This window comes from Dipodomys spectabilis, unplaced genomic scaffold (genome assembly GCF_019054845.1).
Source record: "Dipodomys spectabilis isolate Male_0828 unplaced genomic scaffold, ASM1905484v1 ptg000566l, whole genome shotgun sequence".
Classification (NCBI taxonomy): Eukaryota; Metazoa; Chordata; class Mammalia; order Rodentia; family Heteromyidae; genus Dipodomys; species Dipodomys spectabilis.
Window position 1 is genome coordinate 670,963 of NW_024871243.1, and position 15,676 is coordinate 686,638.

Here is a 15,676-nt window from a genome sequence, read left to right on the forward strand (position 1 = left end):
GTGCATTAACTAATAGTTTTAATTACGTGACAATCAAAGGACAAGGGTTGGAAATAGTACTGAGGAGAAATGAAACAAAAATATCATTAAGACGAGTTTTAAGAGTTTTCTTGAGCATGGTCCGACTTTGCTGTGGAATTTTCTTGAGAGCTATTTGCTTAGTTTATGGATATCCACCAATGTGCAGCCATGGGTAAGGTTTTGAGGATAGATGTGTTTTAACTGGGATACATGAAGAAAAGTCTTAACTATAGGACTGTTAACACCATCTCTCATTTGTGTAGGCATCCTATGTGCCTTCTATATATAACACCTAGGATATTATAGTAGTGAAATAATTCAATGAGACTGTAAGCATTTGTTGTATGCCAGAAAATTTCTACACTGAAATTGGCTTTGTCTTCTAGAGTAGTGTAGACAATAGTTTTCACTCATAAGTTTTTTTTTTGGGGGGGGGGTCTGGTTGTGGGCCTGAACTCTGGGCCTGGGTGCTGTCCCTCAGGTGTTCAGCTCAAGGCTAGCACTCTACTACTTGAGCCACAGCGCCACTTCTGGCTTTTTTCTTTTTGCTTATGTGGTGCTGAGGAATTGAACCCAGGGCCTCATGCATGCAAGGCAAGCGCTCTACGACGGAGCCATCTTCCCAGCCCCTTCACTCATATCTTTGAGGTTGATTTTTAATTCAAGTTTCATTAATCAGTCATTCTAAAAGGAAGGATTTTCTTTCTTCAATTGAGATATGTCACAGTGCTCTAATTTACTTGTTTATTTTTTATTAACTTGTGAAGAAAGAGGGCAAACAAATGCTTCAATATTAGTTTCAATAGTTCAACATTTATTAAACTGGTTGCATTAATTTACATTCATTAATAGCAAATACTTTTATTACAAACTATGCATTTTCTAATTAGGAATCAGAGGTTAATATGATACTTAGTATTTAGGTTGGGTTTTTAAAATTTATTAACTGCTTAATTCTTCGCTATTCTCTGGCTAATGTACAGTTGTCTTTCAAAGGGTTTAGAAACAGAGGGAAGCTGTGACTGCTTTCTATGGAGGGACACTCACCTACTTAGAACTTTGAATAGAACTGGTTTCTATTGTGGTTGGAACAGTGTTGGCCTTTGATGCTGACGTTACTGTGGCCTTTGGAGATCATGTTAAGTGGGGTAAGCCAGCACAAAAAAGCAAATACTGCATAATTTCACTCATGCTAGGACTTAAATTCTCAAAAATTGAGAATAGAACAGTGATTTTATAAGAGATAGAAGTTAGGAATGGGAATGGAGAGATGGCCAGTATGTACAGAGTTATGATTCAGTAGAAGTAACTTGTAGTGTTTATGGCAGAGTGACTATGAAAATATATACTGCATGTTTCCAAAAGGGCAATGAGAGGAGTTTGAATGCTTTAACAGAAAGAAAGCATAACTATTTGAGGAGATAGAGGTACTCTCATTGTTGGCATACAGAAAAGCCACTGACTTTTGAGGGTTAATTTTATATACCTTTCTACTTTGCCAAAGTTTCAGATCAGCTCGAATAACTTGGGGGTGGAGTCTAGGGGATTCTTTAAATACAAGATCATGTCATCTACTAAGAGGGAGAGTTTTACTTCATCTTTCCCCATTTGGATCTCCTTAAAGTTTGCATCTTGTTTTATTGCTGTAGCTAGGCAATCTAATACTAGGAGGAGTGGAGAGATGGACAGTCTGTCTTGTTCCTGAAATTAGAGGAAATGGCTTTAGCTTTTTGCCATTAAGTATAATGCTAGTTATAATATAAGTTGTAATGTAAGTTTGTCATAGACAGCTTTTCTTATATCGAGGAATGTTCATTCTATGGATTCCTAGTTTCTGCAGAGCTTTCATCATAAAGTGGTGTTAGATCTTGTCAAATCTTTTTTCTGCATGTATTGAGATTACCATGTGATTCTTGTCCTTGCTCCTGTTGATGTGATTTATTGCATTTATTGATTTGCATATATTAAACCAGCTTTGCATCCATGGAATGAATCCTGTTTGATGGTAGTGCATGATTTTTTGATGAATTGTTGAAGTTGATTGGCCAGGATTTTGTAGTTTTGCACTGATGGTCATCTGAGAAATGGGTCTAGAGTTCTGTTTCTTTGATGATTCCCTGTCTGTTTTGAGGATGAGGGTTTTGGAGGCTTCCTAGAATGAGATTGGTAGTGGACTTTCATTTTCATTGAAGAGTTGGGGGAGTATCCATTGAGTTATGCTTCAAAGGCCTTGTAGATTTCAGCTGTGAATGCATCTAGTCCTGGGATTTTCTCTTACTCTTCAGTTTTGAATTTATTTATTTTTAACCTCCCACAGCATGGAGAGCTGCTGCTGCCATGCTGCAGAGGGGTGGGGCCTCTTCTGGTTGTTTACTCTGTGAAGAAAGTTGCCCTGCCTTGGGTGATCCTTCCCCAATCTGGAAAGGTCAAGTTTCCTCAGGATGGAGCTGAGTCCCACTGGTTGGGTTGCTTTGGCCTGTTGAAGAATGGCTCAGCAGTGTCTAATTCTAAGGCCTGAGGTATCTACTGGCTGCCCTGGCCCGGTCTTTGACAGTATGAAAGATGACATTCTTCTGGGGTGATAGGAGAAGAGCTACCTTCCAAATGCTGTTCTGTGAGGAGGAGTGGGAATGTCTTTTTGGGTACTCACACGTTCCCTTGGTTTTTCAGGCCATCTGTGATCTGCGTCCATCTGTGGTCAGCAGGATGAAGATTTTTGCTCCCTGTCAGTTCACACTGGTGGTGAGTAGAAAGTGCTTGCACTCTGTTTCTGGCACCTTTTTCTCAGGCTTGGTCTACTGCTATGTTGGCAGCCACGCCTGAATTTTTCTTCTCTGACCAAACTCACTGTACTATGATGGTTCACTTGGGTGACTCTTCAGCCTTGGATTTTTCACTGGAACACTAAAACTGGTTTCTTCATGAGATCTCAGTTAGCTCCCAGCTGCTCCTCTGCAATCTTTGAAGTCTAAAAATTTTTGTTTTGAATAAAAAACTTCAGGAGAAGAGGATATAGATGTATGTATATATATATGTATTTATGTATATATGTTTGTGTATATATATACACGTGTATATACATACACATGCATGTGCGTGTATACATATATGTGTGTGTTTACACACATACATGTATACATGTATATATAACATATATATGTATATATACGTGTATATACATTATATATATATACATATATATATATATGTATATATATATATATATGTATATATATATATATCTCACAATCCCCTTCTGAGTATACAGTGAAAGAATCAAGATATGGGAATTTAGTTTTCTTCCTCCTTCTGTTATATAATATAATAGCTTTCAGGTCTCTTACAGTTCAGAATACTCTGAATAAGTGTGAGAGAACATCTAAAGATAAAAATTCCTAGAATGAAAACAACTGGTTGTTCAATGTGTGTGCGGGTATGTGTGTGTACTTGTGCAAATAGTGGTGTGTATCATGCATTAAGCATGTTAGAAAGTACAGGCATAGCTGGTGCTTTGACAGCAAGTCATGTGACCTCTGAAATAACAGTCCTTCTGTGTTCATTCACCTGTTAAACTTCCTTCTCTTTTGTTTAAGAATAAGCACCTTGCTAGATTAGTTTAGGTCTTTCCATGTCACCTAGCTGTTTCATTTGCATCACTGGCTAAATGTCACCCTGAGCTGTGAAAACCTGCCTGTGTCGCATTATATTCTGTATCCTTTTATTCCACATACCTAGTTTTTAAGTAGTTAGTAAATTTCAGGTACTATTGATTTATTCTGTGCAGCCAGAGATGAAAGGTTTAAACTCTGGAATCCTTGTGAAATAGATGGTCATTCAAAAGGCAGTTTTAAATCTTTTATACAAAGCTAAAATATTAAGCCATTACTAGAATAACATAAAAGAGATACAGGTACCTCCCCAAACTCTAGTAAATAGCTTTTTCACTGTCTTATGATATAGGCTACTCTGAGTTCCTGTGTGTATTCTGTGCTGACCTGGTTTAGATAGGTAAATATATAACTGGTCTTCTTATTACTGTGATTTTTTTCAGTTCCAATTATGATGAACCAGTCAAATCTCCAGCTAACAAAGATATATCTTGATGGAAATGCTTTCCTCTGTTCTTGTCAAGTTCTCACTTTGCATTTTCTATAAACTAATACAATCTACCATATATCACTTAGTTCCTGTTTCTTCTCTTAATCTTCCTTCCTATCATCATTTAGTTACCTCCTTTTTAATTCCTAGTTTACAGATTAACATTTTGCTGAATATTACTTCTTTCTGTGAATATTTGGATCCTTGAAAGTGAAGAAATCTCTGTTACACATTTCTCAAGTAATCTTGTATTTTTAGATCATATAGCACAATGGAAAATTATCTAATATTTTTCTTTTTATAATTTAAAATGTTTTATTTTTAGTATCTTTATACATTTATGAATAATGTAAATGTAAGGAAATGAAAATGTAATCCGAAGTGGTCTAAAGCTTTCACCTAGTTTGAACAAGTTTCAACAAGTTATGAAATACACACAAACACACACACACACAAACACACACAGAAACACACACACACAGACACCCACATATACTGTGGTACTGCAGAGTCTTGTGTGTTAGGCAATGATTACCACTGTGCTATGGCTCCACCTTAACATCAACTTATTATTATTATTATTATTATCATTTTTATTTTTATTTTTATTATTATCTAACTTTATTCTTCAAGATAAACCATCCCAGGTCCACAAGTACATTTGAATCCTAGTTAGCCCAGATTCCTCATAACAATCCCTTTTTTTATTGTGAAAATACTGTACAGAAGGGTTACAATTACATGGGCAAGATAATGAGTACATTTCTTATCAAGCATTGTAGCCTCCTCCTTTGTTTCCCCTTTCCATCCCTTCCCATTCTTCCCTCCAACCCCCTCCCGCCCCTCACCCAATCCTACCCCCCAACCAAAGTTGTAAAGTTCGTTTTCGACATAACAACTTGTATATCTCATTGTTGTAATGGATCCACTTATATCCCTATTTAAATGATTCGTTTTTCCCCTTCCCCTCCACAAATTATACTGACATCAAGTACAGTGAAAGCAGGGGTTATACCATGGGGGAGGGACATACAAAGCAACAAAGAAATAATCTTATAAATGTGTTAGAAACAATCACCTGAAAGAATTTGAATTGATATCTTAGGGTTTATTTCCCTAACATCAACTTCTCTGACCTTTTCTGCTTGACTCAGACATATACTAGATATTGAAAATAAGGGAAACCATGGGACCTATGTTAATTTGGGCCTGGCTTACTTCACTTCATATAATTGTTTCCAAGTCTTTCCATTTCCTAACAAATGGGGCAATGACATTCTTTCTGATGGAGGCATAGAATTCCATTTGTGTATATACCACATTTTCTTGATCCATTCATCTACTGAGGGGCATCTGGGTTGGTTCCATATCTTAGCTATGGTAAATAATGCTGCAATAAACATAGTTGTACTGGTAGCTTTAGTGTGGTCTTGTTTGTGAACATTTGGGTAAATGCCCAAAAGTGGTATTGCTGGGTCATAGGGGAGCTCTATGTGTGGAGTCTTTTGAGGAACCTCCATACTGCTTTCCAAAGTGGTTGAACAAGTTTACACTCCACCAACAATGCAGTAGGGTTCCCTTCTGACATGAAGATCATGGCAGAAGGAGTGTTTTAAATCAATGATAAGTTTGTTAGGGATCGGGAGAACACATATATTGCCTTTGTCTAGATTCTTTTAGTTGGCACAAGTAGGAAGGGTCTGCCATGCACCACCTGCAGGCAAGCTCCCCAGGTCTAAAGAAGATGCAGGCTTTGCCAGGGACAGTGTCCTGCAGTAGAGCCCCAAATTTCCCTCCAGGTTTTCTACTATCTATATTTCTAACATGAATTGCGCTTTCGACCAAGCTTCCAAAAAAGGCAAATACTACCAAATGACTTTAAGAACATAAAATGTATTAGACGCAGACACAGACACAGAGACACAGACAGACAGACAGGAATAGGTACCACGGGCTATCAATAGTAGCCCTAGCTACTCAGGATGTTAATATCTGAAGGCTGCAATAGAAGCCAGACCTGATAGGACAGTCATTGACGCTCTTACCTCTATCCACTAAAAAGCCACAGGGATGCAAAATAAGCCCAGGAACAGTACACAAGGTCAAGCCTACAGACCAGCACACATGCACACACACACAAAGAGATTAAATTAATTTTAATACTTTATTTAATTCACTGAATATGCGAATTGAACAATTCCTAAGTGAAAAATTGAGATATTTGGCATTCTCATTATACACATTCTACAATTGTGTGTTATTATTCTGCATTATACTTCAGCACATTCTTGTATTTTTTCTACTACAGGAATCCTCCATTTATCCTGATATCACTAATTCTTTTTTCCAAGTTGTCAGGTTTAAAAACATTTTCATTTTAACAGTTTGTACTATTTTTTTTCATCTCAATGTACTAGCATTATGTCGGATTAAAATTTAAAAAAAGAATTTGTTACTGGTGCACATTATTTAAAATGCGTTAATGCACAACATACAAGGTTAAATGATGAAATAACTAAGTTGAGGGGAAAAAACACAAATTTTCTCCTCAAAAATATTAAAGAATTATGAAAAGTATGCCATAAATCAGCATAAGAATGTATCACAAACACCAGAACGTTAATAGAGAAGTGACTTATAAAGTATCACTAAGACAATATGCTAAGTGAAAACTATGCCATCACTACCCATCTTTTTCATTCATGGAAAGAATTTAGTCATTGTAAAAAACATCACCTGGGACCCTTCACTAGCAACCAATATACTTTCCTAATGATTGGCCATCTCTCAGGATTGGCTGCTCTGTTACTGTTACCTTTCTCATCCCACGTAGTAACAAGAACCGAGAAAATGCCACCCAACTGCCATGTCCTGCAAGAGGACAGGAGTCGACGTGTCTAGGCAGTGGCTGCCAGGTCTTTAGATGGTGATGATATCAAATGCATCATCTGCTTGTGGCTTATAGAAGAAAGGGAGGCAGGACTCTTTTTTTTTTAATTTAATTTTATTTTATTTGAGAACATACTGTACAGAGGGGTTACAATTACATGGGCAGGATAATGCATACATTTCTTACCAAGCATTGCAGCCTCCTCCTTTGTTTACCCTTCACCTCCCTTCCCAGCCTCCCCCCTCCCCCACACCCAATCATACCCCCCCCCCACACCGACCTGGTAAAGCTGGTTTTGAAATGACATTTTGTACTTCTCATTGTTGCAACAGGTCCACCTGAATCCTTAAACGACTTGTTTGTCCCCATCTCCTCCACATGTTATACTGACATCAAATATAGTGAAAGCGGGCGTTACACTGTGGGGGAGGGACATACAAAACAACAAAGAAATAATCTTATAAATGCGTTAGAAACACATGCATGAAAGAAACGAAAACATTAAAATACATAGTTAAGGGTTCGTTTTCCTAAAATCACATTATCTGACCTTTTCCACTTGACTCATACCTATACTAGATACTGCAAATAAGGAAAACCATGGGACCTATGTTTCTTTGGGCCTGGCTTACTTCACTTAATATAATTTTTTCCAAGTTTTTCCATTTCCTAACAAATGGGGCAGTGTCATTCTTTCTGATGGAGGCATAGAATTCCATTCTGTGTATATACCACATTTTCTTGATCCATTCATCTACTGAGGGGCATCTGGGTTGGTTCCATATCTTAGCTATGGTAAATAATGCTGCAATAAACATAGTTGTGCTGGTAGCTTTAGTGTGGTCTTTTTTGTAAACATTAGGGTAAATGCCCAAAAGTGGGATTGCTGGGTCATAGGGGAGTTCTATGTGAAGTCTTTTGAGGAACTTCCATACTGCTTTCCAAAGTGGTTGAACAAGTTTACATTCCCACCAACAATGAAGTAAGGTTCCTTTCTGTCCACATCCCCTCCAGCATTTGTTGTTGTTAGAGTTCTTGATTTTTGCTGTTCTAACTAGAGTGAGGTGCTATCTCAATGTTGTTTTGATTTGCATTTCTTTTATGGCTAGGGACATTGAGCATTTCTTCATGTGTATATTGGCCATCCTTTTTTCCTCTTTAGAGAAGTTTCTCTTTAAGTCTTTAGCCTGCTTATTTATCTCATTTCTCATTGTCCACTGCTTAGGAGGCTGCCAAGCCCCAGGGGATCAATCCCCACCATCCCCAGAGCCTAGCCACCAGAACTAGCAGCTGGACTGCTGCTGCCTGTGCCACTGGCCTGCAGCCTACTTCCTCCACTCACCAGCCTTTGCCAGGGCCTCCTCTCCCTCCCCACTGCCCCTTCCCCATCCCCAGGGTGGCCACCCCAGTGGCCTTCTCTCCCCTCCCCACCACCCCCAGTTCCAACGCCAGCATGGCTACTGCTCTGGTGAAGACAACTCCATGGCCCAGGCAGCATCAAAATTGCCACAGTGTGCCGCCGGCTGAGAGATGGAGACAGCATAGGTCTCTCTGACCAGTGGCTTTCACTTCACTTACTCATGTATACATTTCATTGTATTAATTTAGTGCTTAATTTTTGGATCTTATAAGTATCATCTCATTAAGCCTTTGTAGGATAGCTGGTAGAAATACAGCCCCCAAATTCAGATTCTCTTATTTAATTCTTTTGAGATTCAGAGATATTTTAAGTAATAATAATAGTGAACTCTCATTTCCATAGCACAGTGCTGATCAGAAAATAATTGCTTATATAACTGTTATCAATTATTTACAACACTTGAAAAATTTAAAAGTTCAACTATTACAGGAAGATCCTTGATTCTTGTTGAGTGGATGTTTGTGAGTAGGTTGAGCTGTTGCATACATTCGTGTGTGTGTGTGTTTGTGTGTGTGTGTGTGTGTGTGTGTGTGTGTGTTTAGGGGAGTGTACATGTATTATTGAAATCATGAATACAGTCAGTTGTTTCTTGAAGATTTGTTGTTGGGGGACAATCTCCCCCTTTTAAATCTTTACTTGTTGAAGAAATCTGTGAAATGTTGGTAGAATTTGCAATATTCTAAAATAAGCTGATTGTTTTTGATTATAATCAAAATAGGGTGATTATAATTTTTCCTATATTGTAATATGCTGTATATAATATGGTTATGTCAGTGGGTTTTACAAAGCCAAAATTGAGATATTCACAGAAGTAGTGAAGTAGTATAATGAACTTCATCTCTCAGCTAACTTGAGGGCTTAACTCTTTTTTTTTTTTTTAAGGATTTAACTCTTGGCTAACCTTTCTCTCTACCCAATCACTTCCCTTCACCTGGTTTCTGCTATGTACAAATTACTCAAATCCTAGCACCTTAAAACAACTATTTGCTCATAACTTTATGAATCAGAAATTCAAAACAGGTATGATATGATACTTTGGTGAGTTTCTAGACAATGGCTATCAGATATTTTCTGGGCTACATTCTCTGAAAGTTTTCTCAGCGTAGATGTACATAATGGTACATTTGAGGTTCTGGGTCACTAATGCTGGCTGATACACACTGTGTGATGGCTGAAGGTCCTATGTTTAACCATCTAAAGACTTATTTACTCACAGTGTAGTATCTGAGCTGAACTAGATAGAGATCATGCTTTTATCTAAACTATTGCTATAGGGGCCCTCCAGCCTGAGGTGGGAAACGACTAATGCCTTTTGTTTGCTGTTCCTTATAGTATAAGGTCTCAATTGATTTCTACTTTCTCAGCTTTTTGTGCACCTGGGACTATAGGCACACCCCTACCATGTTAGGCTCAATCGAGTTTTGTGGTGTGTGTGTGTGTGTGTGTGTGTGTGTGTGTGTGTGTGTGTGTGTTTGTGTGTGTGTGTGTGTGTGTGTGTGTTGGTATTAGAGATTAATCTCAGGCCTTGGGCAGTCCCTCAACTATTTTGCTCAAGACTAGTGCTCTACCACTTGAATCATAGCTCTACATCCAGCTATTTGATGGTTAATTGGAGATAAGTTTCTTACAGAATGGGTTGGTTTATAATCTTGATCCTTAGATTTTAGTCTCCTAAGTAGCTAAGATTACAAGTTTGAACTGCTGGTGCCTGGTTCCCTTTGGCGTGTGTATAGGGGGATTGGTGGGAGGGGGGGCAGGGTGGGGTTGGAGCAGGGGAGTGGGAGGGCCGGGATGGTAAGGGGAAACAGAGGAGGCAACAATGCTTGATAAGAAATGTACTCATTACCTTTACCTTGCTTATGTAATTGTAACCCCTCTGTACAGTATTTTCACAAAAAAAACTTATTAATAAAATTTTTTTTAGTAATTCTATAACGTGATCTTATGTTCAGTGTAGCCAATCCCCATTTGCACATAGGCAAATAGACAGCTGTCTATTGGTTCCTCCATATCACAGCATTTAATACATGGCTTATCCTTCATGGGTGTAAGCACATTCCACTGATGAGGAACCACAGTCTTTACCTTATTTCTTAACACACTTTTCCCGTGATCTGTTTTGTCCTCTCTCCTTAAAGGAAACTGGCAGTTCTTTTTCTGGCAAAAGTTGTGCCCATGCTCCTGATTCATGGCTTCTCTATCCTCTGGGGAATAGGCAAAACTGAGTTCACCTTAGAGAAGCCTGGATAGTGAGGAAAGGATTTCTTACTTACTATAACTGAGAAGAAAGGTTTTGTGTTGGACTTTGTGTAGCGGTCCTCCCCCTATGCAAGTATCATGAGAAAAGGTATTTCTTTTTTTGTTACTGAAGTTTTATTGTTTTGAATATGATTGCTGTAAAAGATGCAGGAGGGATGGTCCTTCCTCCTTCAAATACTGCCTGCTCAGCCTCTACACATTCCCTGGGTGTAGAGTTGTTCAGTGTTGGGGATAACTGAAAAAAAGATATTTCTGATCTTAAGCTATCACATTGGACTACTCAAGTTTCTTTCTTTTTTGTTGTTGTTGGTTGTGGGGCCTGAACTCTGGGCCTGGGTGCTGTCCCTCAGCTTTTCAGCTTATGGCTAGCGACTTGAGCCACAGCACCACTTCCAGCTTTTTTCTGCTTATGTGGTGCTGATGAATTGAACCCAGGGACTCATGCATGCAAGGCAAGCACTCTACCACTGATTCAACTTCCCAGACCTATTCAACATACTTGATAACACTACTGAAAAAATATAGAAGGTATCTATGAACATTCCATTCCTTTATGAGTCACCTAGCCCATTAGGTTTTCTGTAATTGGTCATAGCATTCTTCAGAGCAAGAAGGAAGATGTGATACTTAACTGTGCCTACCCATAAGAGGTTGCTATTGGGAAGTTTTTTGGGTCCCCTATGCTCCTGTTTGGTCTTCTGGGAACATTTTTTCATCAACTTGTTCTTAGACTGTGGATCTGAATAGGTGTGTACCTTCTTTTCTTTCCTTGCTGTGTAACACTGTCAGTCATGTGGTTTGTGTGATAATTGTCTTGTACCTCTTAATTCTTTTATTTATTACCATTATGGGGGCTTGAACTAAGGATTGGAACGGTGTCCTCGAGGTTGTTTGTGTGTGTGTATGTGATGGCTAGTTCTCTACCACATGAGGCTCTTGAGTAGCTAGGACCATAGGCATGAGCTACCAGCATAGTGTCTCTTTTCCATACAAAACTTTACAGTTCACAAGACTAGAAATAACCTTTGTCTTGCTCATCATTTTATATTTAGCTCTTAGCAGAGGCTATGTACATAAAACTGCCTAAAATAATTTGTTAATTGAATTGTGAATGAATAGCCCTCAATTAGTGGTAGCTTATTTGTTTTATTATTTTGACACGAATATTGTTCACTATATCAATACTCAAGTATAGAATAGTTAAAGAGTGTGTCAGGATATGCGTATAGCAAAGGAACTTCCAAGTTGAGTAATTCTAAAGAAGTCTGGATTTGAGGTGATTACACAAAGAGTAATACAGTATCCCTAATGGTTTCAGAAGGGCCAGATAACAGCAAAGCAACAATTTAATGACTTCTAATATATGCACCAGTCATATGTTAAGAACTTCTGATGAAGAATAATCATCCAATCTTTGATTTAAAGGCAATTGATTGATTTTTTATTAATAAGTTATTTTTTTACTGTGAAAATACCATACAGGTGGGTTACAATTACATGAACAAGGTGATGAGTACATTTCTCATCAAGCATTTACCTCAAGATAAGGACTCAAATTGTTTTTCTTTCTTGCTATTGTTTCTAACATATTTATAAGATGATTGATTTCTAAGTTTAGTCTGCTAGTTATAATTTTTAAAAAGCTCCAGAAACCATTTCAGTTATATATTAATTTTCCTTGAAGAACTTTCTACTTTACCTCATTGTTTTTCACATCCAGCATGGCTTTATAATTAAACTTTATTTGGGGGCCTATTGGCTTTATGCCTAATAAACTTGAAGCACGTTTTAGATATCTATGTGAACTTCAACAGAGATTTCATTTTTTTCCCCCTCACAGTACTCTGGTGCCTAGACAAATCATGCTAAACAACTTGAAATACATTTTTATCATCTAATCTTTTCAACATCATAACAACCCTGGTGATTTTTCCAAGTTCTTCGTAACCAACAATTTGACTCTTATTGGCTTCCAATCTATTAGTTTGATTGTGGATTATAGAGTCATACTAGATATATGTTAAAAATGTCAGTTTGTAGAGCTTTCTGTCCAACTAAAATGACTAGAGATTTAAAAATCATTCTAGAAAACCAAGTACAAGGATTATGTAATGTAAAAACACCGTAAAACATTTGTAACAAAGGAAATATGATTTAACTGCATCAAAAATTATTTAACAGTAGAAAAAAACAGAAGTAAGCAAAAAAAGTTAGTCCTAAATCAGTTATTCTTATTTTAAAGGGGATTTAATTGGGGTTGGAAGCTTGGCTCAGTTGGTAGAGCCAATGAGCAAAAGCAGAAGGATACTGAGTTAGAGTTCCGGTCTCGGACATAAAATTAAAATAAATCAAAGGGATTTGACAACTTAGACAAACTCACCATATAAACAATCACTAGATTTTTTTTAGGTATCAATTTAAAACCAATATAAAAAGACTGGGTATTGTGTGGCAAAGTTGTTTGATTTGCTTAACATAGAACAACAACAGATTTTTAACTTTCAGTAGATATGTTTTTCTATGCCTTCAACGTGATGTCTGTATTTAGAAGGGCTGTTTACCAGGTCTTTTTACAAAATTTTCAGGATGAAGTGAGTCTAGTCGGTCAAGATACAAAAGCAAAAGTGGCCCATTTTCTAATGGTTTTGGGGAAAAAAATACAAAACTCACAACAAAATCATGTACAACTCCTCCACTGGAGGAGAATCAAGATAATTCATAAATATTTATGTTCTATTTAATTCAGACTGAAAAATTTAATACTACCTGGAAAGATTTGTAGTTTAAATTAAAAGTCTGATTTCCCTTTTTCTTTTTCTTTGCCCTAAGAATGAGCTGAGCAATAAATGTATGGAAGTTTTTGTAAAAAAAAAAAATAGAAATAAGTTTGTATTTTTATGGGTCTGACTTTTCCATATGCAGTGCAAAAGACATCAGTAGAGTTATAAGACCCCCAGCTTAGGAAAAATGTGATCTATAACAATCCCATCCAGACAAGTCAGTTGATCTTCTTTCTCCTCTATAGAAAGTTCTGTATACGAACTTCTGAAAGAGAGTATATAGCCTGGTCAGATCTTTCACGACTAAATATAAGGCAAGGTACTCAGAAAAAACAACTTTTTCCTTCTATTTCATTCCTTTATCATTTCTACCACAGATGGCAACCTCATCTATTTATGAACTTGCTACTAGGATAATAAATAAGAATACAAAAGTGAAACATTTGTTTATTTGAATTTCTTTTCTGTATTTTTAAAAATATTTTTTGCTCTCTGAAAGCTCATCTGAATTAGATGTATATTATGGTGCAGTTTTAGTACTGGTCATGGATGCTAGGTGCTACATGCTGTGATAACTCAGGCCAAATCTTCACAGATCTAAAGGCTTGACTACTCTCATGTGTGGTCCTTGGGCTGGAACAATTAAAGACAAGGACTGCTACCTGTACGGCCTCTATGAAGCCTCTTTACCCTACCAGTAGAGGAGCTACTAATGCTTTTTTGTTTGCTATTTGTCTAGCTTATATTATGTTTTGTTAGGCTTATGTTCCTGGGTTTGAGTAATTCTTTCTGCCTCTAATTTTTTAGTAGCCTAGAAAACAGAAACACCCTACCATGCCATGCCCCATGCAATTATGACACATTCATCACTTTTTTGAGTATCTTGGGCTCAATGTGGCAAACCCCATTCTGATACTTGGCCCCAAGAGAGACTACTTACCGGTTCTATATATGCATATAACTTTTCTGTACACATTACAAAAAGGATATGGTGTATGTTAGCATATGTAACATTTCTTGTCATGTTTTGGAGTTCCTGCAGTACAGCATGTATCAGTGGCTTATCCCATGATGCTGCTGAGCTTATGCCACTGATGAGAAGCCACACTCTTCTAAGTCTGTACTAAAACATATTTTTCACCCTGAAGTGAATGGGCAATTTCTTTTTGGCAAAATTCCTGCTGATTCTCTTGCCTCATGGCTCCTCCACCCATTTGTCCAAAACTGAACCTACTCTAGAGAGGCTAGACCTTTGAAAACACTGGGGAGAAGCTTCCTTGCTAACAGCAAGTGCAGATGTGTCTTCTAGCTTACTGAATATAGTCTCATGTCATTACGTCTATAACCTCCAGCTGCTCAAGGACAGTATAAAAAAGACATTCCTCACCTGAGGTCATAACATTGGATACTCAGGGTTCTTGATCACTACTAGGAAACAAGGCTCTCTGTGACCAATCCATTCCTTTGTGACTCACCTAACTCCTTAGGGATAAAGGGTTTAGACCAAAAGCATCTTTAGAGGAAACAGGAAAGTGCTGATATTTAACTGTGCCTATCTACAGGAAGTTGCTCTTCACGGGCTTCCCGGGTTCCTGTCAGCCTTCCTTGTCTGTTGGGAAAACTTTTTCATCAACTTGCCCTTCGATTGTGGACTTGAATAGGGTGAGTACAATTGCTTTGCTCCTTGTGGAATTAATGCTATTCTTCACGTTTTGTGTGGAATTGTCTAATGACCCTTTTCCGCAGAAGACTTACAGTTTATAAGACTAGATATAATCTGTGTTTTGCTCATCACTATATCTCTAGCTCTCAGCTGGGCACAATAGTTCACTCCTGCAATCCTAGCCACTCAGGAGGCAGATCTGAGAATTGCAATTAAAAGCCAGACTGGGCAGGAAAGCCTGGGAGAACCTTATATCCAATAAAGTTATGTAAAAAATCAGAAGTGGCTCAAATAGTAGAGCTTTAGCTTTAAGCAAAATAGCTCAGGGACAGCACCCAGACCTGGAATTCAAGCTCCAGGACTGCAGATATACCCATGTCCTCCAACCCACAAAACTGTTCAAAATATATTTGTTAAATGATTAATGAATGAATAGCATTGTATGAGTGATAATTGTTTTATGTTTTTTTTTTTATTTTGAAAGTGGCATATCATAACTTACATTGATAATCAGTGAAATAATTGATGAATCATTCAGAATAAGA